Below are 25,011 nucleotides of genomic sequence, written 5' to 3' on the forward strand. Positions count from 1 at the left end.
CTCTGGGAGGTGTAGTCGTTCTTGCCGCTCAGGGGCCACGGAGCTGCTAAATCATTTCTCTCTTTGTGAAGTCGTTTTCCCCTTCCAGCCCAAGTATTGATTAGGATGGAGTTAGTCTGCCTGAGAGTTTTTCTAATACAATATAAAAATCCAGAAGATACGCAACAGAAGAGTCTATCCATGAATGAATGAATTTAAAGTCATGAGATGACTTTCAATGAGTTTCAGGTTAGTGCGTGGGTGTGTCTTTCAAGTATTTGCTGAGCAAGAGGTGTTAAGTGGCTTGGTGAAGATTTAAGGATGGTGCTTCTCCAAGTGTAGGAAGCAGAACCCCTGGCCTGTCCCTGAGCTTCGGGTAGTGGGCTGGGGTGGGCGGAGCCCAGGGAGCTACATATTTGAGTGGCACTGCCATTCATTCCCAGGTCACTACCGTTCTCTGCTGTGCTAGGCAGGCAGGGGCCGCTCTGACTGAGGGGCTCTGTCCACAGCAGTCCCCCAGCACAGAAGGATTCAGAGGGGTCTCTGTTCCATCAGCTGGTCCTGAGAGAGCAGGACCCTCAATTCCCAGTACAGCCACATTCCACCCAGGACTGTGCCTGTCCCCAAATGTGTGCAGAGAGCAAGGTAGACTTGTTAGTCACACGCATCATACCTCTTCACCCCAGAGGGGACAATGAGTTTAGTGTGCGTGGCATTAAATTACACGCAGGGAAGGTCAGATGGCTAGTTTGGAAGTTACATGGGGGAGTGAATTCTCCCACCCAAGGGCCTTCCACTGGGCAACGGTGGCGTGAGAAGATGTTCAAAACTGATGTCTAGTCTAAGTGACATGAACCTGCTAATGCATAAGCCAATGGAGAGCGTTCTACTCCCCAAGGTGGCATCTGGTCAAAGCACAGCTGACCTCTCCACAGCCTGAGCCCTGTTCTGGGACATTCCATGGCGTAAGGATCTAGCCAACAATGGAATGTAAACTCTACTATCTCAGCCAAACTCCACTTTGAGTAACTACAGCTTTCGCTTTCCAAACAGTGTTTTTCTCTGCCAGAGGCTTAGCGCAGGTGAAAAATCTGACCCGGCTCTTCAGGAGAAGAGTCCATGATAAATTACTTGGTATTTTCTTTGTGCGACTGCATCCCTCCTGCTTGTCTGATGCTATTTTGAATCCCAGCTCCCAGTGTGAATCTTCTGTAACTACTCTAGTGTTTTTGGCCGTCAAGCTATTAGAGGAATATCCACTCCCACGTGGTCTGTATCTGAGCAGCCCACGTGGCTACTCAGAAAAGAAGGACAGATGGTGTTAATTCTGCTGCCCAAGAAGCCTTCAGTGAAGATGTCTACGTTAACTACGAACATGGGGTTTTTTTTTTAAAGATTTTATTTATTTATTTATTTTTAGAGAGAAAGGGAGGGAGAGAAACATCAGTGTGTGGTTGCCTCTCATGCACCCACAACTGGGGACCTGCAACTCAGGCATATGCCCTGACTGGGAATTGAACAGGCAACACTTTGGTTTGCAGGCTGGTACTCAGTCCACTGAGCCACACGAGCCAGGGCCGAACATAGGTTTTTAAGGTAAATGCCCAATGTAGGCAGGGCTCACGGGAAGACAAAAACAAAGAGAAAACATGCTTACAATAGTTTAGCTCATGCAACAGGACTTCCGGAGCGTCTGCTACGTGTTAGGCACCAGGCTGCACACCAGTGATGCCGTCAATGGATAAAACAGTTACAAACTTTGCCCTCGGGCAGCTTCACATCCTGGAAGCAGAACAGAGACAATATAATAAGACCGAGAATGGTAGAAACTGATAGCTGTTATAGGGGAGAAGAGTAGAACTGGGTCAGGGGAAGGGGAGACAATTTGCAATGTTAAGTGAGCTGGCATGGTAGATCACTAGAAGGTGGCATCTGAGCAGAGACTTGCGGTCAGAGGACAGCCTGGGCTATCTGGGGAAGAGCATTTCTGGCAGAGGGGCCAGCTGGTGCCAGGGTTCACGGGTGCAAGGGCTAACAGAAGAGTTGAGGGAGATGAGGTTATCGAAATCACTGTGGACAGCTCCTGCAGGGCCTTGGGGGCCATTGCAGAGTTTGAAACTTTTCCTCCGATGACATGGGGAGGAGGGTGGTGTTAACCCAGGCGTCCCCGAGGCCGTGAAATTGAGAGAGCCTAGTGCCCATGGGGAGCAAGGCAGCAGCCAAGAGCCCAGGTATCTTTGCAACACCTGGGGTGGCTCTTCGCAGCTGTGTTTCCAGGTGCGACTGTGCTTTACCAGGAATTTCCAACAGCGTTCACTCATCCTGAGTTCTTTCTTTAGCAGATAGTTTGAATACTAGGCAACCGTGGCTTCTGTAGATAGAAAACTCCCGAGTTATTGGAAACCCGCCCCCTTTCTTTCTGGAAAAGAAGCTATCTTTTTACCCTTCTGTGGGTGAAAATAGCCTTTTAGGTCTCCCCTCTTGTGCTGACAAGTGTGGAATGACAGGTGTTGGAGTTTGTACTTGCTCTCACACCTAGGCACAGCCGTCCTCGACTCGGTGGCCGGGGACACAGGGCACCACACCAGTAGACGACCACGCGTTGGCCTGGGAGAAGGACAGACTACCTTTCTGTGTGGGAAGTAGAGAGCTGGGCTCCCAAAGGCCTTTGGATCTGTGCAGCTGTGCTTAGTGCCTTCGCCTAAACTTTGAAATGAAGTCATAAGCCCAGGAATTTGCAAAACTATGTCTCTTATCAGTCAAAAAGCATTTCTGTTGGACCAGGGCTTGCTTTCTAATTTTTAAGTCTTGAACATCAAGGCTTTGCCCTGGGAAGTGGATATCATTGCTTCATCCATCTGGACCAGAGATACCCACTGAGAGTACCATGCTGGGTGCCAGGTGTTGAACTGGGTGCCGGTAGGTGGGGAATATAGGGTAGCCTCTGTCTGCAGGAGCCTGCAACCTAGTGAGGAGATCAGGAGACCAAATCGGACAAGCAAAACCAAGAAGCCAACACCATGTGGTTGATTATAAGGCAGGTGTCTGAGAGGTCAGAAGAATTGCTCACTTTGGTCTAGAGAGATCAAGGAAGACTACTTGGAGGAGGTGATATTTGCTGCTTGAAAGACGACCATTAAAGTTGCAGTTAAGCTGCAATGGGAAGCCGCTTATGTTTTCTGGGAAAAGAAAGCTTGCACTTTCGTATCTGTCCTCTTTCCCTTGAGCCTGCATGACCACCCTCTCCATGGACCGTGAAACACTGGAAACACTTAGTGTAGTCTCTCTAAAAATTGCTGTGCCCCTTCAGCAGCCCTGCTTGGAAATACTGAGACTGCAGAACAGGGCACAGCTCTGATATTGAGGGTTAGTTATTCAAAGTGGTTACATTCCAGAGGTGTAATTAACCTGTTACATGTGAAATCCATTCTGCCATGAGGTGCTGTGACGTAATGGGACTCTGTGGAATAATACATTCTTATACGAGATCAAGGTCCCTCTAGGAACTCTTCTATTCGTCTCAATGGCCTATCACAGAGGTTGATCTCTCACTGCTATTACACGTATTGCAGGTTGGCTGGGGCACTGCTCTATGTCATCTTCATTCAGGGACCCAGGCTGAGGGAGTAGTAAGAATCCAGGAGAAGTCCGCGAGAGCGTTTAAGTCCATAGTGCTTAACTGCTCTCCGGGAGCAAATAGCAGCATGACCTTCCTATTAGCCCTCTGAGTGAGTTTCATGCCAGTGTGACTATTTAAACATTGTGTACCATGTGCTTCTCCAGAATCCTGTCTGACCTGAGCCTGGGTGTCCCGACATGGACCTTATCAGTAGATTGCTTAGACCTCTGCTCCTTCCTGCTGTGTCCAGTGAGCAACCTGGGGGATAACCCCGCCTGACATGGGGCATCTCTGTGTGACTCCCAACACCGTCACAGCCATCCATCCGCACCGACAGCCCCTGAGCATGCACGGTGCTTGCAAATTTTATAATCATCTCCACAGCCTATTCTTAGTAGCAGCAGATGCTGGGATTTTGCATCCTGCTCTTGGAGATCAGCGGTGAGAAAGAGCAGAAAAAAACTGAAAGCATTGTGTTGCACATGGCTGGACATCTGTATTTGTGAATCGCCCTGTTGTGCATATCATGCACCTCCTGAAAGCTGTTCTGTTGCACATGAACTTTGTCCACCGAAGTTTGTGTCTCTGGAGTCTAAATTGGTTTTGGATCCTTCTGAAATCGAAATGGTCAGGCCGTATTTTTGTAATATTCGGTTGGAACGTGTCGTTGCTCTGAAGTGGAGCTGACTGGTCTGTATTCACATCCACAGCAGGGGTTGCTTCCTTATTTTCCTGGGCGGCACTGCTTGTTTTCCCCAAGCTGCCACTTACCTTGTCATTGCCCACAGTGAGGGGCGGGGGGGGGAGGGCGGCTCCCTGGGGGCCTGTAGCCCCTGTAGCGTCAAGGACTGTGTACTCCTCGGTTATTGTCAGGGAGGGAGTGGCCTGTCTTTCAGAAACTAAACAGATGAAGCACCAAAAGCAGCTAACCTACTAGGTATGCCGGTGCTGTGGCCAAGGCTTGGACTTGGGTTCAGGTAGCGAAGCAGGCTGGTCCTTTGTTGGGAACGTGGTCCCCAGGGCTGTAGCCTCTGTTTGGCAGCTGCAGCCCCGAGATTCCCGGCCTTGCTGTGCACGAGAATAAGCTGGGGTCCACCTCCCCAAAGTCTGACCCAGTTGGTCCAGAGTGGGGACTGCCATGTTCAGTTTAAAAAAGCGCCCCCCTGGTGATTCGAATGTGCAGCCAGCATCGAGAACCTCTGTTTGGGGGGTCTACATAGCTTCTGCTAAAACTGATGTGTTCTTTTTGTCCAGCTGTCCATGTCATAATCTGAGTGAATTTCTTTGTAAAGCAAAGGCACATATTTGGGTGGAGTGTTGATAGATGAAAAGGCACGGATTCTGTCTTTAGGATAAAATGAAGACTATGATAGTGATGGCCCCCAGTTACTGGATACTTACATGAAGCACTGTGCTAATCTGCACAGTGTCCCTGTAAGATAAACACTGTCGTCGTTATTGTCAGTTTTGTGGATAAGAAAACCAAGATCCACAGATACCATGTAATTTTCCCACAGTCACACAGCTAGTAAGTGGCAGATCCAGAGCTTGAACTTGGTCTGCCAGACTCCGAAGTTCATCCTACCCATCCCTTCCCTAAGATGATAAACTTCAATACAAATAACAATGTTTGGGACGAAAGGATGAGCGTCAGAAAAGGAGAATCCACTGAGTAAGAAGAATATGTATCCAGATTAGCAACTTTCAACCGGTATGCTGCGAGAAACTTTAAAACATGCCGTACCTACTTAGACAGGCGCGCTGACCTCTTTTCCCTAAGATCATCAGATAAAAAATGACAAGAGCCAACATGACAATAGCCATCTGGTGTGAATGAATCAAAATTGTACAATTTTTTGTCAGATTGACAATAAAATATAATATATTCCCTGGCGTTCCACAGAATCTTAGTAATCAATCATTGCGTGCCATGAGATGAAAAAGGTTGAAAATCACCAACCTAGATTATTAGGAAATCCTTCTTTTCTGACAAAGGGGTGGGGGGTGTTTAGATGTCTTTGTTTTCCTTCTTTAAATTCAGTATTTCTTTCCTGTCAACCTGGGAAAGCCCAAAGCAGGTGGCAGAACCCAAGGGCTTGGGTGTTGGTGTTGAAATTCCTCGGTGACTTCTGGTGGTGTTGGCTCACCTCCGTGTTCTCTTGTGTTCGTTCCCCTTTTGAGTGGAAATGGTTTCTTCTTGCCCAGATGTGTATGAAGCGTGGTGCATTCGTACACTCCTTCTCTTACCGGGCCTGGGTAATCACCGGAGTGTACAGTATAAACTCCTAATGAAACCCTAAAAATTCCATCTCCAGTTCCCAGCAGTCCTCGCTGTCCCTGTACATATGAAGAAATGATTCAGGCACCCAATAAATATTTGCTAAATGAAGGAGAGAATGCATTTTGCAAACAGGGACCGTAACAGAAACAGTGCTTTGTATATTGCTAAGGACATTTGGGGAAATGAGAGAAGTCTTTGTCCATTGGCATCCCCCCACTTCCTCCAGGGGGCCAACTCCCGAATGCCCACCTGGGGGGACTTCCTGTATGTGAAGCGTAGCAGTACAAATAGCCTTTTAAAAAAATCTTATTATCATCCCTCTGTTTTTTAACTTTCAGCCTTATTGAAGGCTACTGAGTTCTTCTTCACTCCCAGTAGCATTTTTCACAGGATAACTTAGGAGAAGTTCAAAGTTCCCAGGGCACAGGAGAGGCAGCAGAGAAGGTACCTGTCGGCCTGTGAGAAAGAAAAGCCCAGTGTTGACCTGTTCTTGTCATGCAGGGACACCTGGACTAGACCCTGCCCCCTCTGGGAGTTCAAGCCGCTGTCACCAGAGTCATAAAGGGACAGTGAAGCTTGTGTTCTCGCGTCTGTAGGCAGACAATGCAAGTATTTTTAGGGCTCTTCTTGTTTCAGTCTCATTTCAGCTTGAAACTTTTAACACATGCAGGCTGCACCAAAATGACTTTATAACTGCTCTCTGGGTAGTGTAGGAGGGCTTGGATTTGTACTGCAGCCTTTAAGCAATTTTTTTTTTATTGCTAAGTATCCGACAGGCTGAGCAGAGGAAATTCAAGGCTAACCCTGGAGGGACCCCGTTTAGTCATCCGTCTAGACAGACGGGTTCGTATAATGGGCCCCTCTGTGTCTTTCGCTTTGTTAGAGCAGACGGTGGTCCCTCTCTTTCAACTCTGCGAGGATGTCAACATTTGGTTGTTTTGATCCCAACCTACGGTTGATAAGCCAAGACAGTGACTCACCCATGAGCCAAAGATGACTCTGAGCGTGACACTTAGTCTGTGATACAGAAGAGAGGAGACACCGGCTGTGCACAAAGCAGACCGGGGTAAAACCCCGGCTGGGGAACACTGGGTGAGGCCGTTCCCCTCTCGGAACCGCACTGGGCTCTTCTCTGACGTGGGAGTTAATTTTTAAAAATCTGCCTCTTAGTGGCCCTTTAAAAGAAGGAATTATCTAATACACAGAAATGCCTTGCATGTGGTAGGGATGGAATAAGCTCATTCATTCATTCATTCATTCACTTCAAGGTGATCAGTGAGGCCTTTCACCTTTTGCCTTTTCTATTTTGAGAGCCATACAAAGCCAGAAATTGCACCCCACGTTTTCAATATCAGGTTGGCATACACTGAAATAAAGCCAGTGATACGTTCTTAAAGTCCGGGAAAAAAATTAAAAGTGGTGCCAATTTCTGTAGGAGGAAAACAGTATCAGAGATAGTGTTTAGAAGTCAGTAGAAGTAAGTCAGACAGAATGACCTTCTTTGTAGCAGCAAGGAGGGCTGAACACTCGCAGAACCCGCCCAGAGAGACTCGTGGTGTTAGCATCTGTTTCTTCAAAGCAGTGATGCCTCCCTCACTCCGCCTCCTTGTTTTACGTCAAGCCCTGCTGGGACTGTCCCTGCACACAATCATGTGGGAATTTTTGTTGTATTCTGTTTAATTCAGTGAACACCCACTGAAGACGTGCCGCCTCCAGGGCTTGGTGCCTGAATCACACAGGTGGCTAGACAGTGAGACAAGTGGGGACGCTCCGTGCCGGAGGCGCAGCCCAGACCGCGGAGGACTCACGGGGACCACACACCCAGGTTCAAGTGGAAGCCCCGCCGTCTCCAGTTACATAACATCGGATCGGGCTCGTTCCCTTTTTTAATTTCTATGTGCCCTGGCCAGGGACCTGAAGCTGCGACCTTGGTGTAGCGGGCTGGCGCTCTAACCCACGGAGCTACCTGGCCAGGGCGGGCCACATTCCTGCTTTAAGCCTCAGTTTCTCACCTTCTCCCAAAGTGGGATACCTTTAGGGCATACATGAGACATGGTACGCCCCTCATAACTAGCAGTATAGCCTTTGTTACTTTTATTCTCTTTATTGTTGTAATAATTATGTATACCTGCCCTCAAGTAGCTCATAGTGTATTGGTGAAGACCCATTTGTACACTGACTACCCTACACAGAGCAGAATAATAATTTCAAAGAATCACTGGATGATATTTACAAGTAAAGGACAATGGAAAGGCAAAGGCCAGGTGGCTGGTTAACGAAACAGACTTTTCAGAGACGTGGTCCATCTCGTACCTCTTCCTCAGCTGAGAAAAGACCGGAGCAGGTAACGTCTGCACTTATACCAAGCTCTTCCCATTTCACGGTACAGTTCACGACCGTCGCATGCATTGAAATCCCATTAGTACCCAGTGTTTTATGTGGCTTTGGATTCCGTACGTCTGAGTCATGTCTCTTTCAATGCAACTGCGATCAATAAACGCTCTCCCCCCAGCAAGTGTGGGTAACCACAAAGACATCCCCCCTCACCACCCCACCCCACCCCCAGACCAGCAGGGTGACTCATTCTGTTCAGGGCTCCTTCTCCTAATGGACTTCAGATTCAGGGAGCTACGGAGCTTCTCCCACTCCTGACACCTGGCAAGCCCAGCCCAGTCCTGTAGCTTGGGTGGCTGTGGGTGGGGAGGAACTCTGCCCAAGGTCAAGGGTATGCAGGATAGATGCCTCCTACAGATGGCAGCCTGAGGTCCCCAAGTGCTTCCTGAGTACAGAATCTTTCTCTCTCACTACCATCAACCTGGATCCTTCCTGTAGCCTCTGTGAAATGAACCCCAAGATGAGGGTCCCCCAAGAGCTAGCTCCTCCGTGGTTTTAATTTGTTATGAATGTTGTAGTGCTTCTTTTTCTTACCCAGAAGGAACGCAGGGAACAGCATGAGTGCTGAATGCACAGGGAGGGCTCAGGGAGCACAGAGGAAGGAGGGGAAGGGAGGGGAAGACAGAACAGGTGTGAAAAGGCCACGAAGATGGCCCTTACCTGCACGCTGCCGGGGCCTGTGGCCCCTTGAACAGCGCCGTCCTGGCCAGTGAAGCCACATGGGTGTCTGTCTGCGGGCTGTAGCTGTCATCCCAGCATCCTTGAAACATGACCTTCTGTCACTCACAGGGGAGACCTGGCCTCCCTATTACCCTAAATTGTAAAAGCAGACCAAGAGACCGTGCTCTCTTTTCTTTGTTCTTAGGGAAGTGTTGAAACTTAGGTCCTTCGTGATGCTCAAATTCAGCCGGTTCGTCTTTCCTGGGGATGCTCAGGAAGAGGTTTCACGTACAAGGTCCGAGGTTAGCTCTCTGTAAGATGAGACGGAGCCTGCCGAAAACCGGGTCCTTTTCCTTTGCTCGTGACGGAGGCTGAGTTCTGTCCCGACATCTAAATCCCCAAAGGGCAACGCTTAGGTCACTGGCTGTGCTGTAACCCAATTTTATCCTTTTCTCTACTCGCATTTAGTTACTAGGCAAGGGTGGGCCCAAAGAGTCCCGCTGCACTTAACTCCTTTTACTTACTTACGGGACAAGTTACACTTCGCTAAGGGCCTGCAGCTACTTTCTTTTATTCACCCTTTGTCACTCACTACTGACAATGACACCGACAACAATAATGATAGTAATCACCTCTCCTAATGCAGCGCTGCTTCGACTCCAAGCGTTCTCAGTGCGTCACAGAGCCTGAGCCACTCACCCTGGTACCGATAGAGAGGGACTGTTGTTTCCTCTGATCCGCATGTCAAAAACCCAAGGCACAGAGAGAGATGAATAACTTGCCCAGGATCAATGGCTATGACTGGGCGGAGACAGGGCACGCGCCCGCCCCGGCCACCAGTGTCATCACAACACTCCCTCCCTGGTTGGAGGCGCATGCCCGTCACCCGTCACGGGATCCAAAACACAGCAGGGCAGTGTCATAACTAGAGGACACTGTGGAACACAATGGCTGATGTCTGTCTGTAGGAGGGCAAAGCAGTCCTCCCTGGAAGTGCGGTCCACCAGGCCTTACCATGTGCCTCGCTGATATACTGGGAACCACTGCAGTGTGTACACGCGGCGCTCCTTAGCGTCTGAACCAGAAAGAGCCATCAGCACGCCATGTTGTCTTTAGTTGGCCTTTAACAAAAATGGACCCCTTTGATTAGCAAGCAGTACAAATGTCTCTAGAGCCGTAGGATTTTTCATATCTTGATTCGCGTTGCACGGCGCGGCCAAATGTCGTTTGGCCCCAGGCTGCTGTGTGTGCGTGTCTGTGTGCCAAGAAGCAGCTGGGCTCCGCCCGAGATGCCAAGCATTCCAGACCTGTTACCTTGTAAGTGTAATATTTACCAGATTTTTGCTTCATCTGGAGATGAAGAGCAGAGCTGAGTGGAGTGGGGGCGGGGCGGGCTGCTGGCGGGGGAGCCGCGTGTTCAGAGGGATCCCCGAGTGGGTAGGCAGCAGGGACGGTGAACAAAGGTTTGCCAGAAACAAACCCTTTGGCTGGCAACTGGGAATCTGGGGAAAAAGTAAGAGAGCGCACGTGTTGGGGCGCTTACCGTGGGCCATGCACTGCGGGGCTCCCGCGTGCCTGCTTTATCCTCACTGCTCTGCAAGGGGAGACTGTGCTGTCCCCACGTGGTCGATGGAAAAAGGCAGTTTGGGGACTTAGGTGGCCTGCCCACGGTCCTTGACTTTCACTTTGGTAAAATCGGGCTGGGGAAGGGATGGGAGGGGCCCAGGTGTCGCTTCTCACCTCCCCCACCAGCCTGCAAGGCAGCTGCCGTTCACATTTTACAAACAGGGAAACTGAGGCCTGAAGGGATTGAGAGGTTTTTGCCCAAGGCCCGTTTGAAGGGGCCCCGCCAGGGGAATAGAGTCTGGGACTGCTGAGTCCCCGGCCCTAGATCCCTGTGAGTTGTGAGTAATATGAAGTCGGCTCCGCGCCTTCATTAGACACCACAGCCAAGGGGACGCAATCACACCAAACCCTAGACCTCTGCGCGAGCACAACTCTGTGTCCTGTTCCTGAAAGAGAAGGGGCTTGACTCGGAGTTCCAGACCACTGGAGCGAAGTCCCTGTGTCAGTGAACAGAGCTGGTAAATGAGATAATGTCATTAGGAGTGTGTGTGTGTATGTGCGTGAGAGAGACAGAGAGGTGTGTGTCCGCTCACACAGGGCCTAGGTTGCAGGCTGGAGCCAGGGAGAATTATTTTCTACAGGAAGAGATCAGCGGTTGCCAGAGAACCACGTGTCATGACCCCTATTTTAGTTTTATTGTCACTTGATATGAGGAATGAGTGGCGAGGAGACCTCCAAGGTCAGTGAAAGAAGATGGTAAAAGCTGGCTGTCGTCCTTCCTGCCCCCCCCCCCACCAGATGGGGACGCCCTGAGGACCCTCAACATAGCTGTAATTTTTTTTGAGGGGGAAGGATTTGTGTGGAAATGAAGCCTTGGCACCAGAGACAGCCTCCCACCCCCACTCCGATGTACTCAGGGCTGACTTCTGATGGGGCTGGAAATAAAAACAGAAAAACCTCGCCCAGAGGCCCCTCCCTGGCCGGAGCCCTTGTGCTGCTGTCTCCTTTGCTTGGGGAGATGATGCTTTGGTTGACTCTCACCCCAAACAGCGTTTTTGGCTGAAGGTGGAGCTTGAGGAAAGCAAAGGTGGAGTGAGTTTGCTTCAGGGCACACGGTCAGACTGGGGGTGGGGCCGGGCCGCGGATTCATCCAGATGCCAGCGCGTTACAGTGACTGCGCTGAAGCACGTGGTTTCTCTTCCAAATTCGATTAGGTAGTCAGGTTATTTCTCCGTGGAAACTCTGGTTTCCTTCTCCCCGGGCTCTGCCGAGCCACGTGTCCTGTGGGGCGTTCGGGCACAGGAACAGAATGCGGAGGGTGGTGTGCCCCCACTGCAAACCCCGGGGCAGAAGAGCGTGGGGCAGCTAGCCCGAAGTGGAGCAGGCAGGGGGCAGGGAGCGGAGTCCGGACGAGGGAAGGACAGCTAGCGTGACCGGGGCCTGGGGCCAGCACCTGCTAACAGCCTCTTCGGGCGCCACCTCTGCCTTCCTCCGGCCCTCCTTCCTTGCCGTTTGCAAGCCCTGGTGGTGTAAGGAGGCGGGTTGGGCCATTTCCCTTTGGGTTGCTCATCTCGATTTCTGAGAATAAATGCATACAGGGTGAGGCGGTTGTTCTCTGGCACAAGCCACGGAGTGAATTGTTTTTACAGTCTTCTCGGAAGTAATTGGGCTTTTGAATTCAAAAGCCTAGATGATAAGGGAAAGTTTCAGGGAAGAATTCAAAGCAAAAAGAAAGAGGGACCCCAGTCAGGAGGAAAGAAAACCGTGTGAGGGAGCCTGGGACTTTTAGATTCTGCCCATGTGTGGTGCAGGACCAGTGCAGCAGGGACTTGGGGTGTAAGCAGGGCTTTAATGGAAGACCACGGGCCACCCACACTCAGACAGGACCTGAACCCCGTTTTCTCCGTGTATAATAACCCCCTAGGGTCTGTAAGTGATCTTTAGAAGGGACCAAAATGCAAGGTGGAAATGCACGTGCCTTTTTTTTTAAACGTATCATTAATTGTAACCATGGGTCTACATTTAAAAAAACGCAAGGCCACTCTGAAATGCGATAGCCAGAGCGCTGACTTGCCTGCCCTTCCAAGGTCCCTTCTCTGTCGATGGGACAGCAGGTGGCATGGGCGGGGGGGGGGGGGACGCCACAGGCCTTCAGTGTCACAGAAGCTTCTGTCGGCTTCGCAAGCAAGTAGGAATTCCTCCCGAGAAGCGGCCACCCTTGCGTAAGCCATTCATCCGCTTAACCACGGTGCTTGGGAGTTTTTTACTGAAGAGTTTTGACACGTGCCAGAGGACTCGTGGGATTTGCCCCGTGAGTCAGGTTTCAAGGAGTTAGAAGCTGCCACCAAATGAACCACACGCTTCTGGAGAACCTTCCCCAAAAGGCGGTTTTGAGTGAGAAATGCTGCCTTTGGGTTTTCCCACCTAAAAAGGTAGAAAGTAAACACGCACTGATCAAAAAAGTAGCACAGTTCAGAGTCTCCCCCAAATCGTGAAATGACACAGGACTGGCTTCCCATCACCCTTCTCCTTCACTGCGACATCGCGGGGCCTGTCGTGCATGGTGGGTCTGTGGCAGCCTGGCTGTGCCATACGGACGAGGTACTTGAAAGTTTACACAAATTATACACAGTCATTTGCAGGGTTTTTCCCCTTTTCTTCCAGAATATCTTTAAAAAAAAAGTAGGGGGAAAAAGGAGTTAAGTCCTGTAAGTGTTTTGAATAATACATAGAGCATGTGTCTTATTTTTAATGCCGGTGTCCTGCCGTTCATTGTTGCATAGGCTTAGAAGTGACCATCTTCTTCACGTAGGGAGTTAAAATAGCTGTGTATGTCGGGACAGAATGAGAGCAACTTGAGCTGACGTTTCTGTGAGATGTCACTAAGGTTATACATGAGATGACATCCCAGGCAGTGCTTGTCCATGGTATGTGAATGCGGGCACCTTTAATAGCAAGAGCTCTACAAGTTTCCTTTGGCACCTGGCGTATGTGCGCGTAATCCGATGGGTCAACAAACGCAGTGGACGCGAGAGTGGTTTTCTAAGACTCGTCCTAGTGCACCAGGCTCACACGCATGCACGGCTTCCGGACCCTAATGGTTATAAACTGAGGAGCAGAGGCAGACCCCAGGACTGTGCTGGGTAAAGCAGACAAAAGGCCAGCTCAGACCCCCAGGGTCTCAGCTACTGCTGCCGATCTGACACACGTGACCCTTTCTTTGTTTCTAGTCGGGAGCGTCTCACTGGCATTAGGCTCTGAGAGTTGGTGCGGGCCCCCCTCTGCTCCCAGAAGTCTTAGTAATAGAGGCTTCCATTTATTGAGTCCTCGCTGGGTTCAAAGGCATTACCTGACTTCACCCTTTTCTAGCCATGCTTAGAGGCGAGAGTTAGTGGGAGCATTTGAAAGGCACAGAAACCAGCCTAGGTCCTGGCTCTCCTGCTGCATGTGTCCCCCTCACCGCAGACCTGGCCACTGTCCGAGACCCATTCCCACTTGGTCCTTCACTTCTCTCTCCTCACTCACACTAGACATGTGAGAAAAGCTGGTCTGACTGCGGGCTGGGGAAACCAGGCCGACTCCATGTTGACTGGATATAGATATAGAAGTACGTATAGTTTAGACTCCTAAAGGTCTCTCAGGAGGATTCTGAGATCTTTCTCTGCGATGGTGCTGGACATGCCGTGATGTTCATGTCTCTGTGTCCTCTCCCTGCCCCAAGCACCGTCCCCATCAGCATTATTCTTCATGGAAATGAATGCAGCCTGGAAGGGTCCCCGGAACAAACCCGTGCCTCTGTGCGCTCTGCAAGGCTAGAATCTGTAGTTCGCAGACCCTGTGCACCCACCATGCCCTGGGCACAGGGTTCGACCCAGAGCATAATTAGGGAGAGCTATGAGGGAGGAAGACGTCTTTGCCTCTTTGACCCACGCCCCTGCCCTGTCTTCCTTCTTACAGTAAAAAGGATTCATATATGGTCAGTAGATTTCAAAAATAGGAAGCAAAGGGCTTGGCTGGAGTCTAGGAACCAAAATGCATGTAACGCACATTTGGCCAGAGCAGAGGAGCTCCTCTGTAACGAGGACTTGGTCAGTGCTTTTTGAGAGATGGAGGAGAGCCACGCACTTGCAACCAAAGAAAGACACGAGTCTCATCTGTCGACACGACTGTCCTGAGAGAAGCCGGTGCAGAGAAAGCTTCAGAAACCACCTGAGGTTTGCTCCCTGTCATTAGCAAAGACTTCAAAAGCTTCTCGAGAAAGTGGAGGGGGATGTAAGACAGAGCTTATGCTTCCCTAAAGAGAAGAAACTCATTTTTTTTCTTAAGAATTCTCTTTTCTCAAAATTACAGTGCCCCCGCCCCATCTTTGCTGGGGTATCAGATAAATTGGAATGGGTTGCATTAACTCTTTGGACATCCTGGCTGTTACTATTGAGTCAGTTTTCTGTCCCAGTGTCCCTAAGAGCAGATTAAAATGGGTACATTTTAGAGCTGCTAGGCACCAGCATCACAAGCTTGAAGCTCACCTCTAGAGCCTGCTCTCAGATAATTAAAGTAACACACACCCAAACATTTGCAGGTACTTAGCCATGGTCAGGTTGTGCAATGAGGAGTCTTACTTTTAAAGCCTGTTTTTTATTTCCTCTCCCAAACGGGGGCCTGACCTTGAACAGAAAGCTGCTCAGCACCCAAATGAATGTGACTTCTTAAAACAAGCACAGCATCTGGGGCTCCGTTCCAGAACATGTCGGCCTCCCAATTCATCTAGATTCCTATAATTCCTGTACGTTCCCATATCTTAATTGCCCATAGTGATGCTGCCAATACAAACAGGATGGGGGAAGAGTATACGCCCTTAACAAATACATCTACCAATCCTAAGAAAGCACCATCCTTTGAAACTCTAACAGTGTTTGTAAGGTCCTGCATGACCATGTACTGCAGTGCTAATCAGGATATCAAATAGCGGAACAGTCCTTTATTGCAGTTCTTACTCCCCGCACCTTTCTCGTCCAGAGTCAGGGCCAGCATTGGGCAGAGAGAACGAGTCAGAGCTTCCGTCCAGCTTCCCCAGGCAGCCTATTTGGAAACTCACCCTCCGAGTGCTGACGAATGGAGGGTGGGCCTTAGGGATATGGCAGGTTCTAGAACCTTCCTCGGCCCTGTCCCGTTGGCCATCTTCCTTACTGACGCGCAGTGGGACACAACTGGCCCGCTCATCCATGCTGAAGAAAGTGTGCTACTGGGCCAACAATTTTGTTGGACAACAGTGCGATTGCACAGTCTGGGGGCCCCTTCCGTAGCCTGGGCTGTCCCCACTGGAGACCGGCGGCACAGTGGTGGGACCTGGTATAGAGAGAGCACCTCGGAAGGAAGAAGTTCCAATACGGAGTCAGGTCCGTCTTCGCTGAAACTAGTCCTAGGAACTTTGTTTGTGATCTGTGAATCTAGGGGACTAGATGAAATAAACACTAAGGATCTTCCCAATTTTAAGACTGTCCTCTGCAATATTATTTTAGAAATGAATGTGCAGGTTTACCAAATTAGACCCCAGATCCATCTCAGCATATTTGAAATGAGAAGCTGAGTCAAATAAGTACACAGTGAGTGGAGTATATTGTAAAATTTGCACCAAAAAAGCCTCGACACGTTAGAAATAAGATAAGGACATCTGTAAAATAATTTGGAGGGGAAAGACCAAAGACTTGTAATTTATTATGCATTCAAAACAGAAAATACTATATGACTGCAAAAGTTAAAAAAGGAGAAAGAGCAATTAAGTGTTGGGATGCATTAATAAAAGTATGAGTTCCACAGTAAGGAAGGTGACAGATAGTTCTACCCTATTCTGCCTTGAGAATTATGTTCAAACTTAAGGGTCCAGTTTTAAGATTGGATAAAGAGGACATCCACAAAGGTAAAAAGGCTTTTATGAATAATAATGCAAGGAAATAAGGATGTTTGCTTAGAAAAGAAAGAAAATGGTTGGGGGAAGGCACATGAGAACTGGCTTTGGAATTTCTAAGAGTCCAATAGACCCTAAATAGGGTCTAAGGGTCTAATAGACCCACTGGGAGGACTTGTCGGTAAGAATATCTGATCCCAGGGTAGAAGAGAGACCACAGCAGGCCATCTCCCTGAGTTCCGAGTTCTCTGGGAGTTCTGGGTGAAGTTGTCTTGTCTTTTCCTGTAGACAAAACTGTAAAAAGAGAAATTAGCTACCAGTAACATTGAGAAAGTACCAAATGCATGCCAGGCGGTCCCCATATGGGCTTTCATTCCTAAGCGCAATGAAGAGTTTCAGAGAGACTAAATATTGGCTGTATTTGCTTTTTTTCTTTCAAACTGGATAATCCACACCATCGATTCCTCTTCATATTTACTCACTCCCAAGTCCTGATAGCCCACACCAGGTAATTACTGTGGTAAATAGCTTGCAATCCCAGCAGGGCGAGCCCTGCAACTTATTGGCTTAGCTGCATGGCAAACTGACCAAGCCCTGTAGTGCCTCAGGGTAAGGAGGCGGTAGCCTTACCAAGTAGCTGACCAGAAACCCAGAGAAGAGCTCACTGCGGCGCAAGCAAGACATGCATTGGCCATTATACGCACACACTGCTGCTATAACTTTAGGAAGATTAGGAAAAGATTTGCAGGCTGGTGAGGACTCACTCCACCCATGAAGCATCTCAGAAGTCCCCACCAGTCATTACGGAGCTTCAGGGAAAGCACATCGCTTCTGGAAAGGAGGGCGTTGAGGTTTGCTTGTTCTGGGACGAGCACACTCTGTTCGCTGGGATGGCAAGAGTGTCCAGGATTGGGCGTTTTAAGTCTTGTTTTGCCAGTGTTTTTGCATCATCCTGGAAAGGTTTTAGTCCTTGGCTTTTCAGTCTGTAGAGAGATTAAAAATACAAAGGGCCTTTAGTCCATGAAGGCAGTGATCATCAGCTTTTTTCATCTCATGACACACATAAACTAATTTACTAAAATTCTGTGGCACACCAAAAATATATCTGTTGCTGATCCAACAACAAGCAGCTGGAATTTTAATTTATTCAATGCTGGATGGCTGTTGTCATTTTTTTTTATTTGACTATCTAAGGGAAAAGAGGTCAGTACCCCTGACTAAAGGGTCAGGTATCGCATGTTTGAAAAATTCTTGCAGCACACTGGTTGACATCGTTGCATTAAGAGATTAAAGACGCTGTTTTAAGTTTCCGAGTTAGTGGAATCAATACACATTGCCTTCCTGCTGTTGACCTGGTAGGGAGCCATTGCTGAATTCTGGAATAGGTGTTTGGATTACGATGTTGTGGGACCCTGGGCTCCCTTAAATGCCATCCGTGGGCCAAAAAGGCATGGCTACTGTGCTCCCTATATATTGTAGATTTTTTAAAAGCATAGATTGAAGAGAAAAAGAGGAGAAAAAGAATATATAGCAAAAGAAAAAAAGAGGATAAGAAAAGAGAGAGAAAAAGAAAGAAAAAACAACCCCAAGCCAGGAGAGCTTTGTGTGCCTTAAGGAACGAGACAGCAGCAGGACAGAGTGGCCTCAGCTGCCAGTTCCAGCCATCAGGACCGCCTGCCACTGCGAGGCCGTTCAGGGAGGTATGCCACATTCACGGTCCACCTGCTGCGCCTCCCCGACACTCCCCTCGGTGAGCCACTGTTGGCCTGCCCCTTTCCGCAACCAAGGATTTCGCTGCTAAAACCCAGCACCCCCCTCCAGTGCAAATGGCCTACACCCAGAACAGGACCCGAAATACAGAGGCCTTGAAAACAAAGAGGCGTCTCCCTGTAGGTAGGGTTTTACAAGGGCGCTGGCGACTTCGCCAGACAAACTAGAAACCCCGAGTCCCTCACAGCTCAGGGAAACCAACTGCCCTGGGTTGCCTCCACTGCTCCTTGGCTTTGGTCGCCCTGAGTCAGGAGGCGCCCGAACGCTCACGCCGACAGTCCTACGGCCTCAAATAGCAGCACGATGAAGGCCAAATCCCATAAGCTGACGCTGACACAATTAGACTCCTGGTTGCCAACGGCACGTCAAGTCTGACACCGGCCCCCACATGGAGACTCCCACTTGCAGTCACACACGCTCCGGGGCTGTGTTACATTTAGTAGGAGGGATGGCGGAGGGAACATCAGAAACCACCGCCTGATGCGCTGTTTATTTCTCGGTCGTTTTGTGTGAAATTGCTGTGACTTGAATGTCAGCAGTGTTTGGGATGTGGTCGTGAAATAAAATCCATCTCCGGCGTGCCAAGACAAATTTCAGGAAACCCCAAAACACAATTGTCTTGGTTTCCTGCTGGCTGCGTCAGCACGCACACCAGCAGAGGCTGGTTTCTTGCCCTCCAACCATTTGGTGGGTTTCCTGCCTTCCCGCCCTCGGGGGACGCCTAATGAACCCCAAACTATTCCCCTCAAAGCTGGGGATGTCAGGAACGAGGGGCCACGGCACTCATTAAGCATGTCAAAAGTCCACGCCAATTACCGTGGAGCCGCAGGAAAAGTGCAGTCGTTTCTGGAAAGGGAAAGAAGGAGCGTGTTCTGGTCCTTCGAGGAGTTTAGAGATAAGAGCCAGTGTACGCTGGGCATCTTGATTACCCTGGGCGGTACTTTGATGGGGCAACTTCAGGACTGAGCAAGCCCCGCAGAGCTCCAAACCGGGGCCATTTTTTTAGGAGGATCCGTGAAAACACTGGGCCTCGCATTAAAGTTTCTCGAGCTTTCTTACGAGGTCAAGCTGATCTCTAGTTGAGAAGGAGCCACTTTGTGTGTCCATTTTTTGCAACAAGGCTCCAAGGTGGGGGTGGGGTGTTGGTATTTCTGCCTGGGGTGGTGTTCTTGCCTTGGACTCTGGTGCTCCTCTAGGCAGAAGGCAGTCGTTGTAGTGAAAAATTCTCAGTTTTCATTGAAAGGCCAGCCTCACCTTGACCGTGGCCTGCCTTTCAGTTTCTTTAGCTGTGAGTGGGGATTAGACACTCTTTGCCAGCATATCAAAGCTGTTGCAACATGGGAGAGGGGGTTATAAAGGAGAATCCAAGACTGCAAGGAAACCAGGCCCTTCGTTTTCGGGTGTGGATGGTGCAGGGGAGATATTTCATTCATCCCACACAAGTGCATGACACTGACTAACAACGGGAAGGGAAGCCTGGCCAAGTTCATTGTGGTTAGACCAGAGTCTAGGGCAGACATTCGCAAGCCTAAGTGCAAAACAGTCTCATGCGATTCACCCCGAAGGCCTGGGATGGAGCCAGGTGATAAGCATGTTAATAAGCTCCCCAGGTGAGTCCCGTGCAGGTGATGAGTGACAATCAGCTCACCGAGAATTTCGGGGAGAAAAACAGCTTTCGGAAGCTCACCCGTAGGGAGCATCAGGACGAGAATGATGTCATGGCTGAGCTGTGAGGAAGCTGGCTGGCCACCTAGCTCAACCCGCCCCCAGATTCAGGACACCCCACTATGTTTTGGGGGACAAGGCACGCCTCCAAAGGACATAAATTCTTCTCGTGAGGTGAGTACGCCCGACACTGAAAGACAGTCCAGTCTGGTTTTTCCTTTTTAACTTTACAAAATTATGAGACCAATTCTTTATATATTGAGCCAAAGCATGACTCCCTGGCTGTCCAAAAAGTAGGGACTTTCCACGTGAAGTATTTGGAGTCTCCGAAGGGGTTTCCTGTCTCCAAGCCGCCTCTTCTTTGAGCTAGGTGTTCTCAGCTCCTTTCTCTGAGGGGTGCTCTCTCCGGCCCGGCCTTGGGCATCGTCTTAGGAGGTTAGAAAAGCCCACCCTGGTCCAGCGAGACAGCTGTTTGGGGCCTGAGTCCCAGGCCTGGGTGTTGGCGAAAGTTCTTCCGTTTGAAAAAGGTGGAAGGGGTTGGAAGTACAAATTACCAGCCATAAAAGTCGTCCCGGGGATGAAAAGTGCAGCCTAGAGAACACAGTCGCTAATATTGTAATACCTCTGGGTGGTGTCACCTGGGCACCGGATTTCTTGAGGGATCATTTAGCAAGGTATTTACCTGTCTGATCACCGTGCTCTGTGCCGGAAGCTAAGGTCACATTGTAGGGTAACTGTAACTGGAAAAGTTAAATTGAAAAGATATGTATACATTTTACAAATAAAAAACAGTCTCAGTTTGAAATGTGCAGTCGAGCTAGACAATTAGTATAAATCATGGGGAAGTTTTATTCTTCTGTTGGAAGAGCCTCGGAGTTCTTGTGTGGCTGCAATTTCTTCTTTTCTCCATCTTATTTTTATCCCTGTGTGGAATGCCTGCTGAAACATTTAGATCCTCCTTTGTCTTTCTTTTTTAATCATCCAAAAATATTTATTGAGCTACTACTTCCTAGAAACGTTGGCTTCTCCAACTTACCGAAACAGACAAAGATCCTTCTATGGAGTTTACATTCTAGCAGCAGAGATAGACTCTAATACCGAAGAGACTAATTAGACAAGTCAATTTTACAGGATATTAGTGGGAGATCTTTCAAAAATAAAGGAGTGCATCATAGATGCCTCTTTCTCTGTCTTTATGGATTTCCTTTTTTTTGTCCGTTAGTTCAGTGGTTGTCATTTCAGGGTACATAAGAATCGTTCAAGGAATCTGACAAAATGCAGAGCCCAGGCCCCACCCCATGTCGGTGGTTTGAGAACTCCTGCTGTATGGGATCCATACGTCCCTCTGATAACAGGACCCTGGACTGCTCGTTGAATCTCTTCCAGGCCTCGAACAACTCCCCCCATACCCTCACCTTCTGCCTTTCCCACTGCACTAGCGACCTCTGCTTCGTCTTGGAAATTCCCCAAGGACACAGGCCCAAGTCCAGTTTCCCTTGGGGGTCTTAGTTCCTGCTGGCTCCCAAAAGCTGTTGTTAGATGCTAACTTCTCTTTCTTCTCAGTCCCTGGCCCCTACCTGCCTGCGCCTATGTGACATCTCACTGGTCTCACCAGCTAGGAGCCAAGTGGTACCCTGGCCCAGGGCAGTGCTCACAGTTCCATGGGGTGTCAGATTCCCCTGAATAAGCTGCCTCTGTCACAGGTTCCCAAGCAAGGCAGATGCCCTAGGCTCACAGATACCCGGACCGCCTCCGCCAAAGAGTCCAATGTCTGTCCCACGCTTCTTTCCCTGGCAGTTCTGTGGCCTGAGCAACCTGGCAGGGAATAAACGACAGGTAGCTGGGAGAAGCGCCGGGCCCTGGGCATCCCTGTGGGACTCCTTTCAGGCCTCGCAGCCCCGATCTCAGTCAGAGCTCATCACAGATTGGCGATGCAAGACCTTTCTGTACTTTTTGTGTTTCACTAACAGTGTTTTTCAGATAGTGCTAATTTGACCATCTCAGTGGGAGATGGACTCGCCCGATACACAGGTGTTGGGGGGTGGCAGTAGAGTTTGCCTGTCACTTTTTTGTGTGTAAAACAGGCAAAATATCACAGGATGGTCGTGAGGAGTCTGAGAATATACGGGTGACTATAATTTCTCTCCCCAGTGGAGAGGACTTAGGGTATGTAGACATGTTTATAAACTGCTCTAGGTGCTTAGGGAGGGAGAAGATAGCATACAATGAGCAGATAGATTATTTGGAACAGATAAGTCAACATGTGATGCTTATATTACTAGTTTGTGATGAGTGCTATAATTAGGCTTTCTGTATACTGCGACTTAGGAATCAAATAACCAGTTAGATTTCCTCATTTTCCCTCCCTCTGTCCATTTCCCAGCTTCAATTCAACAGGGATGTGAGGCCTGGGTTAAGGTGAGGGAACACCGTTTACTTGATGACATTCTGGAATCTTCTATGTGCAAGATTATCCCTGAGAAGAAGGTCCAAGGGCATGTAGGGAAGGAAAGCAAAGTCAGCCTCGTGGCCTGAATTAACCCAAAGGGTGATAGGAAAATCGATTTGACCATGAGAAAAGAAAAAAGGAAAGAGTGGGTCGGAGATTGAGAGGAAAGAACCAGCTGGGGATGAGTGACGGCAAGTAGGCCAAGGTCAAGCAGAAGCACCTGGCCATCTGGCGATGGACTAGGACCGGGGATGGGAATGGCAGAGGACTTGGGAGAGAGCTGCTGTTCTCTCTAACAGTTCTTGGAGAAGAGAGGAAAAGCTCCACCCTCCAAGGTGAAGTCGGTGGATCAGGCCTGGCTGGGTGAGGGTGGGCCATTTTCCACTGTTCCAGCGCAGCGCATCCGAAAGCTTTGACAAGGTGAGGGCAGGTCACAGACTAGGCCAGAGCAATAGGCTGTGATTTTTTTTCCCCAAATGCAGAAACATGTCACAAATTGCTCAAGTTCCTCCTCCGGGCTGGGGGCTGGGGACCCATAGCAGTTGACAACAGAGGACAGCTGAGACCGTGGTTTGTCAGTTCTTGGTCAGCAAGAGCAAGGGTGTGAGGGGGAGTCCTCCTGGCCTGGTAGCTCCACTGTGGCTACCAGACCAAAGCGGAGTCGCTGGTGGAGGCTGCTCCGCTGTCTTCTCACCTCATGCATTAACCACTTCTACTTATAAAACAAGATCCAAAAATGCAGATTTGTATGATCAGGCGGTGGAAATAGAAACAGTCGAAATGGCTATCATCGCCAAAGGGGAGGAGGGCTGCCTGCCAAGGCAGAGGGAGCACAGCGGAGCAAGCACACTCCACTATCAAGCTCCTCCTGTAAATATTTGCAAACGCCCCTTCAGAGCTCAAAAGCCTGGGACAGGATTGTTGGACGATGTGCTTAGAGGAAGAAGAAACAAAATTGACCTTGTCGTCCGCGGCGGCCATAAAAAGAGAGTGTGTGTGGGCAGGAGACCAGAAAGCGGGGAAATGGCTCAAAGTTTAATAAACACAAGAGAGAATAAAAATAAATCTCAAGAGCACTTATTTACACACTTGGTGGAAGGATGAGATGGGGGAGGTAAGTGTGAAAAACGGCTGTTGGTGGGAGAGGCCCAGGGGGTTGCACTGAAAGGCAAGGGGGAAAATGAGCTAGATGTTTGCGCTTTCTAATGGCAGGAGACACGAGCAGAGCTCGTCCGGACGCTCTTTCAAAGCATGTTTGCAGCCTCTGCTGTCTAGTGGAGAGGCCGTGGGGCCACAAATGCAGCCACTGGGCTCGCAGAAGCATCTGGCCCAACTAGAGTGGATGCAAAGCCAAAGTGCATGGCCCAGCCCCGCTCAGGCTTTGCTTGGGCTTCTGGCCTGCGCTGGTCAAGCTGGTACCAGCCCATCTGGTCACGGGCAGGGGGCAAGTTCAGAAAAGAGAGAAATCAATTTCTTCTTTGCAGCTACCTTTTCACATTGCTATGCCAGGGACTGCAAACGTTCCCGTTTGAATGACTGCTTGCTCACCTGCAAACTGCCCACCACCTGTTGCACAGCACAATGCAGTGGGCCGTCAGTGTGTCAGTACCTGTACTTTCTTGTCCTCAAAACCAGGATGCTTGAGACTTACGGTGTTACAGCTCGTTTGTTCATTTCTTTGTTTCTGAGCCTTCTGGCTCACGAGCTCCCAAGCCCCAGTTCGCTCCGTCGTTTCTGAGGCAGCCATCAAGCAGAGCAGGGCTCGTGGTCCACCACTCGCCCGTGAGCTGCTTTCCGAGAACCCAGCCCCGGGGAGAGCAGGGATGGACTCCGGTTCCCAGGCTCAGAGGGAGAAAGAGTGAAGAGCCCTTCCGATCGGGAAATGTCAGCGTGTCCCTAGGACTTTCTTCAGTGTGGTCGCCAGGGCATGGGTTTCTCCAGAAATCGCGAACAGTGTTTCTTTCTGTTTTAAGATCGGCAGGATGGCTTATGTATTTAGTCAGAGCTTAGCCTTACCGATAGCCAGATGCCTGAGTCTTTCAAGGCCCCGTTGATGACCAATGAGGCAAATAGTGAGTACTGGGTAAACCGCACGTGTGCAGAGCCCTGTCCTACATGTGGGGAGAAGAAAGACTTGGCAAATGTGGCTTCTGCCCTTGAGATGCTTAAAACTGCATGGGGCCGGGGAAACAAAATAAAGCATTTGTCCAGAGCCATCAACACCGGTGAATGATTCTGTGGTAATGAAGCTACGTCATTCAGGACAAGCCAGAAGAGAGTCTTGAGGCAACCAGAGGATTCCAGAACACCGAAAAATGTTTGCAGGAGGTTTTGGAAGAGGGTTGCAGAAGCATCTGTACTGAGTGGCCTGTCCAGTGTAGGTGCTCAATAAATGGGTGTTGTAGGGGATGATGGGGGTGGAATTGCACCTGCTTTGTTTTTGGTGTAGCCTCAGTTGCATCTTCAAAGCAATGACAGATGACTACAAAATAATGACAAAACTCTAGCCGCCCATGAGCTTGAACTTGTCACGTGCTTTCTGTGTCTGGGTATCTTTCATGGCTCAGAACTGATGGGATTTGGGCTGATTTCTTTTAATTAGCCCAGGTCCCCTCCCACCAACCACCATTTTTCTGAATAAAGAATTTTTAGACTGGGCCTGGAATAGCCAGTATATGGGTACAGCTTTTCTTAAAATCAAATTTCCTCATCCTAACCTAACT

General features: G+C 49.4%; 1 protein-coding gene across 3 annotated transcripts in view; it reads left to right on the top strand.

Moving 5' to 3' along the window:
* The window catches only part of TGFB2 (transforming growth factor beta 2), a 67,799-nt gene that overhangs the window by 17,913 nt on the left and 24,875 nt on the right, over positions 1 to 25,011 (top strand). The gene's annotated exons all lie outside the window — the stretch shown is intronic.

Source organism: Artibeus jamaicensis, unplaced genomic scaffold, assembly GCF_021234435.1.
Source record: "Artibeus jamaicensis isolate MK-2021 breed Jamaican fruit bat unplaced genomic scaffold, CSHL_Jam_final contig_467, whole genome shotgun sequence".
NCBI classification, from domain to species: domain Eukaryota; kingdom Metazoa; phylum Chordata; class Mammalia; order Chiroptera; family Phyllostomidae; genus Artibeus; species Artibeus jamaicensis.